This window comes from Saccostrea echinata, unplaced genomic scaffold, assembly GCF_033153115.1.
Source record: "Saccostrea echinata isolate AGI-Se365-2 ecotype Australia unplaced genomic scaffold, CSIRO_AGI_Sech_v1 ptg000086l, whole genome shotgun sequence".
Classification (NCBI taxonomy): Eukaryota; Metazoa; Mollusca; class Bivalvia; order Ostreida; family Ostreidae; genus Saccostrea; species Saccostrea echinata.
Genome location: NW_026889835.1, coordinates 236,723 through 252,128, shown reverse-complemented (window position 1 = coordinate 252,128; position 15,406 = coordinate 236,723). Strand labels below are relative to the sequence as shown.

At 32.9% G+C, this 15,406-nt stretch overlaps 1 long non-coding RNA gene across 1 annotated transcript; it reads right to left on the bottom strand.

Annotated features, from left to right (window-relative positions):
* Positions 1–201: 201 nt before the first annotated feature.
* On the bottom strand, positions 202–15,074 carry LOC133177155 (uncharacterized). Its single transcript, XR_009719619.1, has 3 exons — positions 15,041–15,074; positions 5,669–5,735; positions 202–264 (listed from the first exon to the last, which is right to left on the bottom strand). It is a non-coding gene; the product is annotated as an uncharacterized LOC133177155 (long non-coding RNA).
* Positions 15,075–15,406: the final 332 nt, after the last annotated feature.

Sequence of the window (15,406 nt, the reverse complement as noted above, 5' to 3'; positions counted from 1 at the left end):
TTCAATCTCCGGGCATGGAAAAGTACTTATCGCAGCATCAGTCGTGTTTTGAAATAGCTTCAGAAACCAGTATAAGGAGAACACATTTCATTTACCTCCTGGCTCTAACACAATCCTTTACCTACAGTGAAACTGTTTATCACCACAACTTGCTCTCTTACCTATGACATCATCAATCACTTTCACCTGCAGGCAGCCCTTGTCTTTTTTCTGTCTAATAAACTCCTCTGCCTCCTTTATGGGGTCATACTCCAAACTGCAAGCCTTAAAAGGAGATTGTATTCAATGTATTAATAAAAGAAAGAACTAAAAACTTTCATATTAATAGCATTTAACTTTTAATTTACAATTAATTAAAAACAAGAGGCCCAAGGGCCTTAATGGTCACCTGAGTATAAAACAACAATCCATAGAAGTATAAAATAAACTGAAAGGAGCTACACTACCTGATGTTTCCATGTAAATATAACCAATCATGGCTTTGCTGTTCTTGAGAAAAGAATTTTTTCAAGATTTTCCCTACATATTCCAATGTAAAAACTTTCATTGTCCATTGTGGCGCACCCTACCCCTGGGGATCATGGTTTTAACAAACTTGAATCTACACTACCTGAGGATGTTTCCAGATAAGTTTCATTTTTCTTGGCCCAGTGATTCTGGAGAAGAAGATTTTTCCAATGTATTCCCATGTAAAACTTTGATCATCCATTGTGGCCCTGCCCTACCCCTGGGGGTCATGATCTGAACAAACTTGAATCTACACTACCTGAGGATGTTTCCAGATAAGTTTCATTTTTCTTGGCCCAGTGATTCTGGAGAAGAAGATTTTTCCAATGTATTCCCATGTAAAACTTTGATCATCCATTGTGGCCCTGCCCTACCCCTGGGGGTCATGATTTGAACAAACTTGAATCTACACTACCTTAGGATGTTTCCAGATAAGTTTCATTTTTCTTGGCCCAGTGATTCTGGAGAAGAATTTTTTGAAATATTTTTTCTATGTATTTCTATGTAAAACTTTGATCATATCAAAATGACTAATCATGGCTTTGCAGTTCTTGAGAAGAAATTTTCCTATATATTCCATGCTTCCATATAAATATGACTCATCACAACTTTGCTGTTCTTGAGAAGATTTTTAAAGATTTTTCCTATCTATTTCTATGTAAACTTTGATCATCCATTGTGGCCCCACCCTACCCCGGGGGGTCATGATTTGAACAAACTTGAATCTACACTACCTGAGTGAGGATGCTTAGATTATTAAAATACTGGTCATTAGTTTTAAAAGATGAAAAATGCAAAGAAATCTTTCAAACAAAACCAATGATTGCATATGCTAAACATAAAAGTATTGGTGATTTGCTTACAAAAGCTATTTTGCCACAATAGAAATCACGGTTGGATCCCTGAGGAAGGCAGGGCCGTGATTTTGATTTTTAATACATCAATAGGATATCAAACCGCCGAAACACTTTGCTGTCATAATAATACAGTCAATAATTAATTACTCATTCAAAACGATGTCAGTATGAAATAGAAATAAGATAAGTCGCAGCACTGTGTCGGGTCCTATAAATTGAGAATTGCGTGGCTGATGGGTGTTGCCTAAATGCACATATTTCACAAGGTCAACTGAATAATAAAATTTTGTGAATTAATTTACCAAAATTTTGCTTTTAAAAGGCATTTGTGTGATATTCTGTTTACAAAACGCTTTTTTGAAATTTTCTTATTTATCTCTCAAAGTATTATTCCATTAAATTTCAGAATGAATTTTCAAAGCAACTGTCAGAAAAAAATTATTTATCTACCTTCCTACCCAACTTGAGATTTTAGGGTCGGGTTAGGGGAAACAGAGATATTTTTAATGTTGGCCTAACATAGCTGAATCAAGCTATTCTGAATAGCATAATAAAGCTACTTAGCTAATTCAAGCTATATAGCTAAATCAAGACATAGGCACCAGAAGTACATTGAAAGTGGGGGGCGGGGGCTACACAACAAACAAGTTTCTAAAATGTGTGGGGGGCTAAGCCCCAATTTTTTAATGTCTATATTATGTCTATCTTTGTAAAAAAGTTGGGGGGGGCTAAGCCTCCCCCCCCCCTCCCCGGTTCCGACGCCTTGCAAGAGATTGTGCTGCCACTGCTGGACTTGTTCGCCCACTGGCAGGGTTCGACACTAACATTTTTAGGCTTTAGTCCGGCCAGACTAGTGCTTCTTTACTTTTACTAATCCGCACACGATTTTGAGTCCGTAAAAAAAAAAACTTCAATGTTTTGTAAGGGTTAATTTAAAAATAAACATTGCAATGTACTTTTTATACTTTTTTTAATAAACAAAGAATTAAATACGTGAAATGTTTTATTACAACATTCGTTCAACTCTCGCAATCAGGAACTACGATCTTATTCCAGATCTTGTTCGTTTTTTCTCTAATGATACATTACATCTAAATGTCCAACATCTTTCTTTATGTATCATACTAAATTATGATCGCTAAAATGTTTAATTCCACACCAATCAGCCCTAAAAGCCGAATTGAATCGGAATTACCTAACTTCCCGCCAAGAAGCTAGAAAGCTAAAAATACATGCAGGGTTTCCCAGTGAAAGTTGATGAGAATTGAACATCGGTAATTTATTGATTTTTTTCCAGAATTTTTTATTAGTCCATTCGGACTAATTAGCCACAGATTTTATTAGTCCGAATGAAAATGTATTAGCCTGAGAGGACTAACGTTAATGTCGAACCCTGCATTGGCTGAACAGGACGTCACAACATAGGGGCGTCATTGTGCAAGATTACGGCACTTCATGTAAACAAGCAGCCACGGGTGGGAGAGGGCTACGTGCGAACTCCAAAACTGTGGCGTGATACGATTCGGAGTTGGGTAGTGACGGAGTAATGGAGTTTGGCGATACTCACTACTCACATTATATGTCGTGGTTCGAGTACCTCAAAGGACTGCTTTTCTTACGTCCACTACTCTTAGCAGTGTAGCCTAAGTCCGATTCTAAGTACTTCATGCCCATTTCAGTAACAATTCTGAAGGAAAGTCCTTTGAAATTATTATTTCTTTTCTTCCTCCAAATCTGTCCTGACATAACCGATAACAGACATTCAGTGCCATCAGAGACCTTATACTGTTATATGTCTCTGGTGTCATTAGGCGCCATTCCGATTTAATGTTGGGATATCGAACTCGATATAAAAACCTTTTTGCCGAATATAACTTTTTTTTCAAAAATAGCCTATAACATTTTAAACACACTACAAAACAGTTTTTTATATAGAGTTGATACACATACATGTAATTGCGAAAACATTTTTTAAAAAAATCTTTTAAATTGAAGAACTTTCCACATGATTCGTTTTCTGTTTATTATACATCGAAGGATTGAATTCAAGGTTTTAAAATATGATTTGGTTGTTATTGATTTTCAGTTGTACATGAACTTACCAGAGGAAAAAATATATGATGGAATTGGCACAAGGATAAAATAATATTTTGAGAGAGAGAGAGAGAGAGTTAGTTTTAATAAAAACTTGAAACTTTTTCCAATGTATCTACATGTATATCTATAAATGTGTTAAATTACCACCGCATTTTGAGTGAGGAAAGTTTTTTTTTTTTAATTGGTTCTGTCTGTTAATCATCCAAAGAACAAGAGTGAAATTAAATTCGACATCATTATATATACATGCACATGGTACAATTCACTTTCAAACTTTTAAGTTTGAAATCTGGACCCAGGAGTGATAAGTTTTGACTCATAATAATTCGAAAAAACTGTCTTGTCAACGAGTAACTTAAAAAAAAATATTTTTTTTCTTATGGTTTTGGTGCCACCTTACATGTTCCTGCTATATACAATAAGACAAAAAAAATTCATAACATTTCCTTTCACTTTGTGTTGATCGTCAACTTCCCTTTTTTATGTAGCAATATATCATTTTCACCTGAATATGGAATTTAATAATTCTAGTTGATTCGATACATAAAAGAATGTTCTACTAACAATTTCTTAAACGATGCAGACTACTGTAAAATAAATTGGCAATAAATTGACATCAATTAATCAGTGATACAATAATATCGTTCAATCTCGTTATAAGTCATCATCTAATCATGCAGGGCCACATGCAGGTAGCCATTTCAGGTGTCGGGATGGGGTACAACTAAATATTTTCAGTTCGAGGGGCACTATCAAGCAAAAATTCCTTAGTGGCCACGACGCTCACCTGAATAACTATGACCCTTCTTGATCTTCATCAACAGAGTCTTTTTTTCCTATACATGTATATTGTCATGTAAAACTTGATCACCAATAATTATTGTAGCCCCACCCTATCCTCTGGGGTCATGATGTACACTACCTGTAAGGCTTTTGTGTTCCTGGGGGAAAGGTTTTAAGAGTTTTTCTATGTATTCCTAGTTTGTAAAGCTTTGATCTCCTATTGGGCTCCACCGTATCCCCCTGGGTCATGTTTTGAACAGACTAGAAACTACACTACCTATGGATGCTTCCATATTAAAGTGATTCGGCTTTGCTATTCTTGAGAAGAAGAATTTTAGAGATTTTTTTTTTTTTTTTACATTTTATTAAAAACTCTGCCTACACCCTACTCCCTGGGGCCATGAATTGAGCAAACTTGAATCTACACTACCTGTGGATGCTTTCATATAAATGACTGTTCATGGCGTTGCTGTCCTTGAGAAGATTTTTTTTCAAAAGATTTTCCCTATATATACATATGTAAAATTTTGATCGCCTATAGTGCCACATTCTACCTCGGGGGGGGGGGGGGGGGGGGGTATGATTTGAACAAACTTGAATCTTCACAACCTGAGGATGCTTCTATAACAATATTACTAATCATGGCTTTGCGGTTCTTGATAAGAATATTTTTAAAGATTTTTCCTAGTTATACCCATATAAAAATTTTATTGCCCATATAGGTCACGCCTTACTCCCTATGGGTCATGATTTAAACAATTTTAATTTGAATCTACACTATGTCAGAAAGCTTTCACAAACGTTTCATACTTCTGACCCAGTGGTTCTTAGGAAGATTTTGAAATGACCCCACCAAATTTTTATTTTTTTCCTTATCTCCCCTTGGAAGAGGGTGTCGCCCTCCATATAAAAAAAAATTGAATTTCTTTTACCCAATCACACTCTGTGCCAAGTTTGGTTGAAATTGGTCCAGTTCTGCAAAAACAATCAAATCGATAATCTCATTTGAACGTTCAGGTGAGCTAAAAATCGGTAATCAAATGTTACATATATAAATTTTATCTAGAATACTACATATTGCCAAAATTATTGGGGAGGGGGGGGGGGTCTACGGCCATTCTTATAATAGTAGATCTATACGTCTGCAGTGTGCTTTTATCTATAATCTTTACGTTTTGACCATGTCAATGTGACAAATACATAGCTGCGTTTCGTTATGTAACAAAACTAACAATCTTCCATCTGTAGAAATATAGTTTCTATAACGTGAATTCAAATCAAATTTGCAGTAAATTGTTTAATTGGGCAAAAATATGATTAATCCACTTGATGTAGGCTTAGCTAGATCCAAGAGAGGAGGGTGTGGTAGTTACATACTCGGCGAACAAAATTTCATTTTATCATTGCACATAAACCTAACTTACATGTGACCTCTGCAGACTCTGTCGTCGTCCTTGGCGTGTTGAAAAGGCATCTGGCTGGTGACTGTTTCTGTGGAATAAAATGTGATTGTAGAAAGATATGTGTTAATTAATATATAAAAAAGGTCAAAAGAAAAGCATGGCCTAAGCTGCCTTGGTCCTATGGTTAGAAATTATTTGAAGAGCGATAGTCATTACAAAGGCGATCAAAGAATAATTCCCGATAATAATCAAAAAGGACATTGAGACAAAACCACCGAAAATTCTCCTTCTGATGAATCAATATGGCAATATGCCAGGTACAGAAAAATTTGTAGATGTGGAAATCCAATTAAGGACAAATGATACATGCAAACAAAAAACTGGATGCCTTGATTTATATTTTTAGATTTACTTGTAAATGATGTAAATATAAATTTAAAACATTAAGAAATTGTAAACCTTCTATCATGTTCAAATTTCTACTTCCTGCAAATATTCTTATAAATCTATGTAACTTTTTATCACTTTATTTGACAGCACGTTTAGGGAAAAAAGTGTGGAAAACCAAGCGGGACAGACTGACAGACAGAAGGACAGACGAGGAGGAAACTTTCATCGGTAGGGGACTTATATTATAATCTTTATTCTGGAATAGGCAATGTACATGAGCATTGTGGTATGATTGATATACACAATAAAATCTGGATAGACATAGTTTAAGAAATGAATTTTTAAAACATAAATTTGGTAAACAAGATGTGTTTGTGAAACACTGATGCCCCCGTATGGCAACTTATAGCGAAGGTTGAATTTTTTCAAATGCAAATCAAATATGTTGGTATCCAAAGTAAGGTCTTGCCTCAAGGAATATACACTGTACCTGTGAAATATGAAAGCCCTAGCAGCAACCATTGAATAGATATGGAAACGGTTAAAGTTTTTCAAAAGTAGGTCAAACTCTAAGGTCAAGGTCAAAGGGCCAAATACGTTGGTATCCAAAGTAAGGTCTTCTCACAAGAATTACACATGTGAAGTATGAAAGCCCTAGTCCCAACTGTTCAAAAGTTGTGGCCAAGGTTAAAGTTTTTCAAAAGTAGGTCAAACTCCAAGGTCAAGGGCGAAAATTCAAAGTTGTTGGTATCCGAAAGAAGGTCTTGTCAGAAGGATTACACATCTGAAGTACGAAAGCCCTAGCACCAATTGTTCAAAAGTTATAGCCAAGGTATAAATGTTGGTTTTAATTTCGCAAACTGGGTCAAACTCCAAGGTCAAGGTCAAAAGGTCAAATATGATGGTACCCAAAGAAAAGTCTTGTCACAAGGAATGCACATTTGAAATATGAAATTAAAGTCATAGCTCTAACCAATCAAAAGTTATGGGCAATGTTAACAGACAAACAGAAGAACTGACAGACAGACTGACGGACAGGGCATAAACTATACACCCCCGAATCTTCGATTACGGGGCGTAAAAAAATATTATGTTGTAATTATAAATCAGATAAATGAATATAAATAAATATATTGTATATGCCTAAATCCAAGGATAGCCCATGAAAGCCAGTATGGGCTTTTTACAAGCGAATGGGGTCCCTTTTCATGTAACTTATATTAGAAACTTGCATGTGACACACACAATATATTTACTATAAGCATGATGGCATAAAATTGCAATCACACTTATATAATATATAAACAATATGTGTTTGTGAAACACTGATCCCCCCGTATGGCAACTTCTAGCGAAGGTTAAACTTTCTCAAAAGCAAATCAAATATGTTGGTACCCAAAGTAAGGTCTTGTCTCGAGGAATATACCTGTGAAATATGAAAGCCCCAGCAGCAACCATTGAATAGATATGGAAAAGGTTATCGTTTTTTCAAAAGTATGTCAAACATCAAGGTCAAGGTCAAATGGTCAAAATTAATGGTGCCAAAGGAAAGGCCTTCTCCCAAGAAATACACGGGTGAAATATGAAAGCCAACGCACCAATCATTCAAAAGTTATGACCAAGGTTAAAGTTTTCCAAAAGTAGGTCAAACTCCAAGGTCAACGTCAAAGGGTCAATTGTTCTAAAGTTATGGCCAAGGTTAAAGTTTGGTAAAATTTTGCAAAACTGGGTCAAACTCCAAGGTCAAGGTCAAAAGGTCTAATATGGTGGTACCCAAAGAAAGGTCTTGTCACAAGGAATACACATTTGAAATATAAAAGCCTTAGCTCCAACCAATCAAAACTTATGGGTAAGGTTAAAGTTTTTGCGGACAAACAGACAAACAAACAGACAGACAGACAGCTTGACAGACGGACGGACGGACAGGGCAAAAACTATATACCCCCGAATCTTCGATATGGGGGCATAAAAAACATATGGGTTATAACTAATAGTATAAAAATTCATCTTTGGACATTTTCTTGAGTAACTCCGTTAAATGTTTTTTTACTTCTTTTTTTAAATGATGCTTGATTGGTGATATATTTGATCAGGTAGATAGTTCCAGTCTTAAATTCCATTGAAAAAAAGATTGAAACCTTGGCACGAAAAAAAAAATTTTTTTATTTGAGTTTGTACAGTTTGTAGTCTAAACATTGCCCATACAGTCCTAAATGAAATACATGTATGTTGAACACATGGTTGAGGCGTAATTGACAGACTCTACTGTAAGACTTCTAGGAGGTCCAAATAAAATACTCTCTGTCTTCCCCAAATGTAGAGATAGTTTATTATCAACTAACCAGTGCTCACATTGCTCTAATATCTCAGATAGTTTTCTACCAATAATTTCTTGATTAGAGTGTGAAAAAAGATTAGCTGTGTCGTCTACATATAAAAGAACTTTGCATTCGGAATCTGACACTGAGGTCATTCACATACATTAAGAATAAAAGAAGCCGAATAGAAAAGATTATCTATAAATAGAAACAGCTAGGTGATTCTCTTTTTAAATTCTTGAGTCGGCCTTGTCGTCAGTAATAAGGCATATCGAGCAATGATGTAATTCATGTCTTTGCAAAAGTAACAACATAACCTGCTTAAATGGAAGACCTTAACAAAAAGAATAGGTGTCTTCCGAGCTTTTTCAAGGAAAGATATGCACACAATGTTACAAACCTTATGCGTTACAAAATTATAACGAATATATATTGCTCCCCTTATCTTAACTATTTTATGACGAATGTTTAATATTCCATGCTAATTATTCTTTTTAAAAATTACATGCGCAACTACTAGTTCAGATTTTATGTACCCTCTCTTGCAAGAAGGTTTCAAAATTAGGGGATGACTCTGTTTTCTTTTATATATACATGTATATCACAGACAGTTTAGATATGTGAGGTAGTGTTAGGTTGCCAACTTCAGTTGGTTAGAAGAATCTATAACATTGGATTACTAACAAAATATAGTCTTTAAACAAGCTTTTACTAAAATATGAGTCAAAAGTTTATATTCTTGAAATGTTATCAAGAATATTTTTAAATGTTACAAATAATTCAAAAACTGGTTTTTTTCGTTTTTGAAAAGAATAACAAATAATTTAAAAAAAAAAATGTATGTTCAATTTGGAAACAATAACTTGACAAGCGGGGCGACTGCTGTGGGCCCTTCCATTTTTTTTTTCTAATATCATCTTACATCAAAAATAAATCCCAGTGCGATATAAATAAGCTATAACTTTCGGTGTTAATTTGAATTCATTTGTTCTCCCCAATCCCCATGAGTATATGTGAAAACATGCATACATCATTTTGAAAGAGATTGCTATGAAACAAATAGGTGTAGTTGGAAAAGCACTTTTTTGTTCCTACGTAAAAAGCTAAGAATAAAATAATTCAAAAACTGAAATTAAATAACAATTTTGCAATGAAAAACAATTTATAAACTTCCATTTCTCGTGACGCAAAATTTTAAATTACAATAGTTTCAATACAGAGTTTATCATCATATTCTAACTACTAAAAATTTCATATATAAAATGGACAAAGCTGACATCAAGTTTTGTACTTTTTGTGAAGAAGAGGAAGAAACATTTTATCATTTTATCCGGGACAGCCCATTTGTTCAGCAATTTTGGGTGAAAAAATTAGTCTTTAATTGTCAAGCAAAAGATACATGAATTGAAGTTAGACGCTAAAATATGTTGTTGTTTTTGGTTTGTTTGCTTTTTTGTTTTTTGTGAAAAATTACAATGAAATCCAAGAATATTAAATACTATGTTTATATTAATGAAACAGTACATTTATCAAGTTCGTTTTCAGAATACCTATCTATCTATCCAAGGTTTTCTTAATCTATTTAATTTCCATTTTAAAACTCTGAAATACATGTACACTGTAGTAGAAGATTTAAAAAAAAAATAAATGACTACAGCATTTTGTGGCATATATGTGTTGTTAAATTTTAATTTATTGAAATTTTCTTTGGTAATCACTTAAATATATATGTTAAATGAATCCCTCAAAAAGTGCACTGTTTTAGTTTTCTCCCCCCCCCCATTTTTCCTTTTTTTTCCCCTTCTCTTTCCCAAAGCGTGCTTAATGAAACTTGGTATGTTTGAGGGCATAAATGGTACTTATCATCATCATTATTATTGTTGTTGTTACTGGTTAGAGTCCGCCTCTCTCTCTCTCTCTCTCTCTCTCTCTCTCTCTCTAAACTTTTAAAGTGTTTTGATTGATTTAAATATTTTCTTATTTGGTTGTGTTTTGTACATATAGTTACATTTAAGTTTGTACAAGTATTATGAAAGTAAAAAAAAATCTTAATTTTTGTACTACGTTTCACTTTTCCCCTCATTCATAAGGTGTTGAGATATAATTTGATTAAAAGTTTTAACAAGAAGTAGTCTCCAGAACTTGAATTTATTAGATTTAAAGCAACAAGTAATGAGTTTCTTTTTCTTAAAAGGTCACTGAAAAAAAAATCAAACTTATCTTAAACATTAAAGTAATGTTTTGAATAAGCAATTTTAATATTTAAAAGAGTCATTTTATCTAGATACATGTAGTTTATAATTGCCAGACGAAGAATATTAAGCATATAAGTTTTAGCGTATTCAAGAAAAGCGGAATCCGATTAAGAAAGATCAAAGGGTGGTGATGAAGAGACATTTTTATCATATAGTAGGTTTATATTACAGGGGTATGGTAGGAATCCTACCGATCAATAATTATGCACTACTAATAAGAGAAATTATACAAACCTAACTATTCGATAAAAAAGATAAGAAGATAAATGAAATGTTCAGCATCATGGCCAGCCAAAGTGCTATGTTTATGTACATTACGCAAAGGGTCTGTGTAGTCTTAGAGCTCCCTGTAGGTCCAGGGTAAGCCTGTGGATGAGGCCTCAGGAGCGAAGCCCATGAGTGTTTCTTGATTCTGACAATAATATTTGTAAAAAAGATATTTCACTTAAAAACACATAAATTTTGCTTTAATATAAATTTTGCCTTTAGATGTACTACATTCTGGAATATCTATAGGGAATAAGATAAACATTCTTTTATGTGAGATGTTTTCATTATTTAATATCTTTCTTAATACATTTTACATTATTTTAAGAAATGATAATAGTGTCATAATACATTTCGAATTATTCATATGTATTTTCAAGCCGAATTTGGCAATTTTTTAATTACTTTGTTTAGAGGCTCAACCTAAATGTGTACCCAATATTAAATTTTTTTTCAAAAGTTGTTCTTTTTTTCTCACTTTTGATTTATTATAACCAAAGAGAAATTGATAAATTATATATAATCTGCTTGTAAAGCCGATGTGAAGAAAGTATTTAGATAATAACAATGATTTTTTCCCCCTACTCTATACGAGGGAATAATTGTTTGTCGGTTTACACTACTCTTTCTCCCCATCTCTTCTTCCACAGATTAGCAAAATCAAATGGGAGAATTTAACCTTCGTCTACTAAACACCCCTCTAGATCCGCCACTGGTGAAGAGTAACCAGAGAATTTGCCTGTTTGCATTAAAACCTAAAAATCAAGCCCTGTGTCTTGAAAACTCTTGATTTATAGTTCACAGATTACAGTCGTGAGAGCAAACCCGGGAAAACCGTTCCACACACTGACACAGTAGATTGAAATATAGGTCACCAAATTCCAATCATGCAGCAAGGGGAATAAAGACAATGTAGACAAAACACATGTACGGAATATATCGATATATTAATAGATAATTCTTTTCAGAATTTTCCTTACCGTATAATTTTCCTACCTCTAATCCCCCCCCCCCCCCCAGTTTGTTTCTGGTCAAAAATTCCCGAGAATGATTTGTTACAGTTGATGTGGATCTTTCGTCCCTGGAAATATTCCTAGATCCACCCCTCCCCATATATATAAATTTCTAAAGATTTCATCTCTAAAAGATGTTCCTCTATTAAAAGACCCAAGTTTTTTTCTCACTATATCGACTTTTTTCTCTGCTCTGTACTTTAATTTTGGGGGCCACTAAATGTCCCAACTAGGGCTCATCGTTTCGCCTAAGGAAGCTGTAGGGTTTGCAAAAAATAACCTCCGGAGAGACATAAAATATGTCTCAAGAATAATTAAAGACGACAAATGAATTTATGAAGAAGCCCCATTTTATACTTTTCTTAAATTTTACCACAAATAAAAAGTTCCCCTCCATGGATCCCCTACAAATCCAACTCTGCATTCCCAACTTCTCGCCTAGTGTTGTAACATAATACGTTTAAATGTTAACAACTTCTATTAATATTTTTAAGAATAGTCTGTGCAGTGATATCATAAAACCTGGAAAATAATTTCATATTGAAAAAAAGAAGTTATTTGAATATAATCCATACAAGATTGTTACACCGCCGTATTTAAAACTCTGATTATTTCTTTGTAACTAAATAGCTAGTTCAATGAGAAGATGCATACCATCTGTTTTTTGCTTACAAATGTCATTTTATAACATGTACATACAATATAGATGTACATTTGGTTCTATGGGGTGATGATTCTTTCATTTATATATATTCAAAATACTGAACCTTTTAAGATAATTCAAACTTGTGGCCGGCTTTCTAAAAAAAGATCTTAATTTTTATAATGAAAAATTTTATTTTGAACATTCAAAGAAGATTTTCTTTTCTTTTTAATACTACTGCATATGTGTACATGTAGTAGACCATATATAATTATACATGTACTTATATTATGGAAATATTGCCAATATAAAGTATAAGGAGAATACTAATATCTAATTTTCAGAACTATTTCTGATCCTTTAGACGTTTTTTTTTATAGATTAAATATGTTCAATTCAACAAACAATTAGATCATTCAGTTAAATCTATAGGGATACTTGACATAAAAGAGATGAATTGCTATAAAATAACCCCTTAATTTGTTATTAATTTTGCAGCCTCTCACATCTGTTTCTCATTAAGCCGCCGTATCACTGAGCAGATAAAAACACTTGACTCCATGTGTCAAAAATGACCAACATTTGCTGTTACATGTATAACAAACTCGTATTATTTCTAAAGTGCATAGTGCAAAAATGCCAAATAGTGCAAATGCTCGACTGATTCAATTCTGAGTTGTTTTTTTTTTTTTTAAAAAAGACAAAATATTGCGTCATTTAATATGACCATATTAATGTAAAGGAATGACTTCAATTTGATAATTAAAATCCATAAAAGTTATTTAACTTCATGTCGTAATCTCTCTCTTCTCAGTCTTAAAAATAGCCTTAATTTTACATGCTCATCATCGTTTTTTAAATTATTATTTTTCAACACATCAACAGTGGTCAAGAATTAAGTGAAATCAAATAATTACAGTTAGTCATAATTTATTTAAAATATTTCCATGTTTGTTTTATTAATTTGATTTTTTTTTCTTAGACCTCCATAGATTATATTTAAAGAAAAAAAAGGCTTATTTTTAACAACGGTGGTAAGTAAAACCTACTTACCTATAGATATACGGCGTGATTACTTTAATTATTTTTTAACTGTGGAAATGTCAGTAATAGATACATACTTAATAATGAATCATTTTATTTTGTTCTAAACTCACAATATTCATAGTATGATGAAACTTTTTTTTAGCCCGAATTACTAGTATTATTTTTCTTTTGAAGCCAAAAACTTGTTTGTCTTTAAGTTAAGAATTTTTATTAGAACATGGCCTTCGTATAAAGCTGTTCTTCATGAGCATTTATTTTATATCTGTTACCTTATCCATAAAACCAAGACTAGAAATATTTCGAAACAGTGTATAAGTTTTAAAGATCAAAATACAATATTAATAGAATTATCTTTTTGAAGAAAATAAAAAGGAAGCATTCCTTAATTTGTTTTTATTTGTTTACTTCATTCACCACCCAGACTTTGAAAATGAACTGAAGTGGAAGTTGTCAATGACTTATATTAACAGGAAAACACTTTTTACAACCATTCTAAATATCTTATTTACATGTAGAAACGACCCACATTCTGCTGTGTTATTTCTATTATGTGGGAAATTCTTGCATCAGAAAAGGAATCATCACTACGAAGCTCACGATTCGAAGTGTGTCTTCGGCTGTTGTATTAAGTTCGTGCATGCCTTGTTATCAGATGCTTTTTTAAACAGGTTACGAGTGAAAAAAAAAAGAGTTTTTGCTATGTCATGTGTACTTTTATCATTGGGGGGAGGGGGGGTAAGGCATGTCCCTTATATCATTTTGTCTATTTGTTTCCACTTTTCTCTTAAAAAATTAGATTAAGTGGTAAGAGAGAGAGAGAGAGAGAGAGAGAGAGAGAGAGAGAGAGAGTATAAATGTGTGTGTGTGTGTGTAACAGATATATTTACGTAGAAGACGTTGATTTAAAAAAGACAGAAAATTTATAAAAATTATATGCAAAATATTGTCTTGTTGTATGAAAGTAGACAAAATACATAATATTTATAAAATCATAGCACGGCAAAAAAATATAATTCGTAATCTCAATCAAAACACAGGGTTGATTTTTTTTAAGGTGCTTATTTTATGAAAAACAGCACAAAATCAAAATCATAAGAAATCTTCTTTAGCTATGCGAGATTAAATTGCGATGTATCATGATCTTCAAGTTTGTAGAGCAATTACGTGTTACTGTTCTGTCAATTCACTTGACTATTTCATAAGAGTTGAAAATGAATACATCATGTTAATGAATTTCACGTATAGATAATCTCTAACCGAGTAAATAATCATCAGATTTTTAAAAGTTAAAATGAACGAAAGCATTACATTATGATTTTACAGGCTGACAGTATTTAATAATAATCGTTGATTATTTACACTAATTCGCCTTGTTATGTACCAATATACCAAACAGGAAGAATTAGTAAAAGTGACAGGGTAAATATACGGAAAATACGGAAAACAAAAATAAAACTTACCTCTCCTGGTTTGTTGGCATCTTTCCGGCCATCTAACAATAAATTTATTTGAATTAAATATTGAAACTCGTGCAAATAAATAATATAATATAATTGAAAATGTTGACAATTTCAGAAACTTACCTTCTTCGTTCGGTAGTAAATCCTCCACTGAAAAATATCCAGAACAAAGCGAAAACGACAAAAATCACTAAAATATTAATGATAAATAAAATTTCAGAAATACCACAATAACACATATAAAGAAACGAATATGAAAAATAAACTAATTAAGCTGAAAAAATAAAAATAGATGAATGCTTCGCAATCAAAGTTGTCGAATAAATCGCCAGGAGAAAGCTTTGAATTTTTCACGTCTGAACGCTT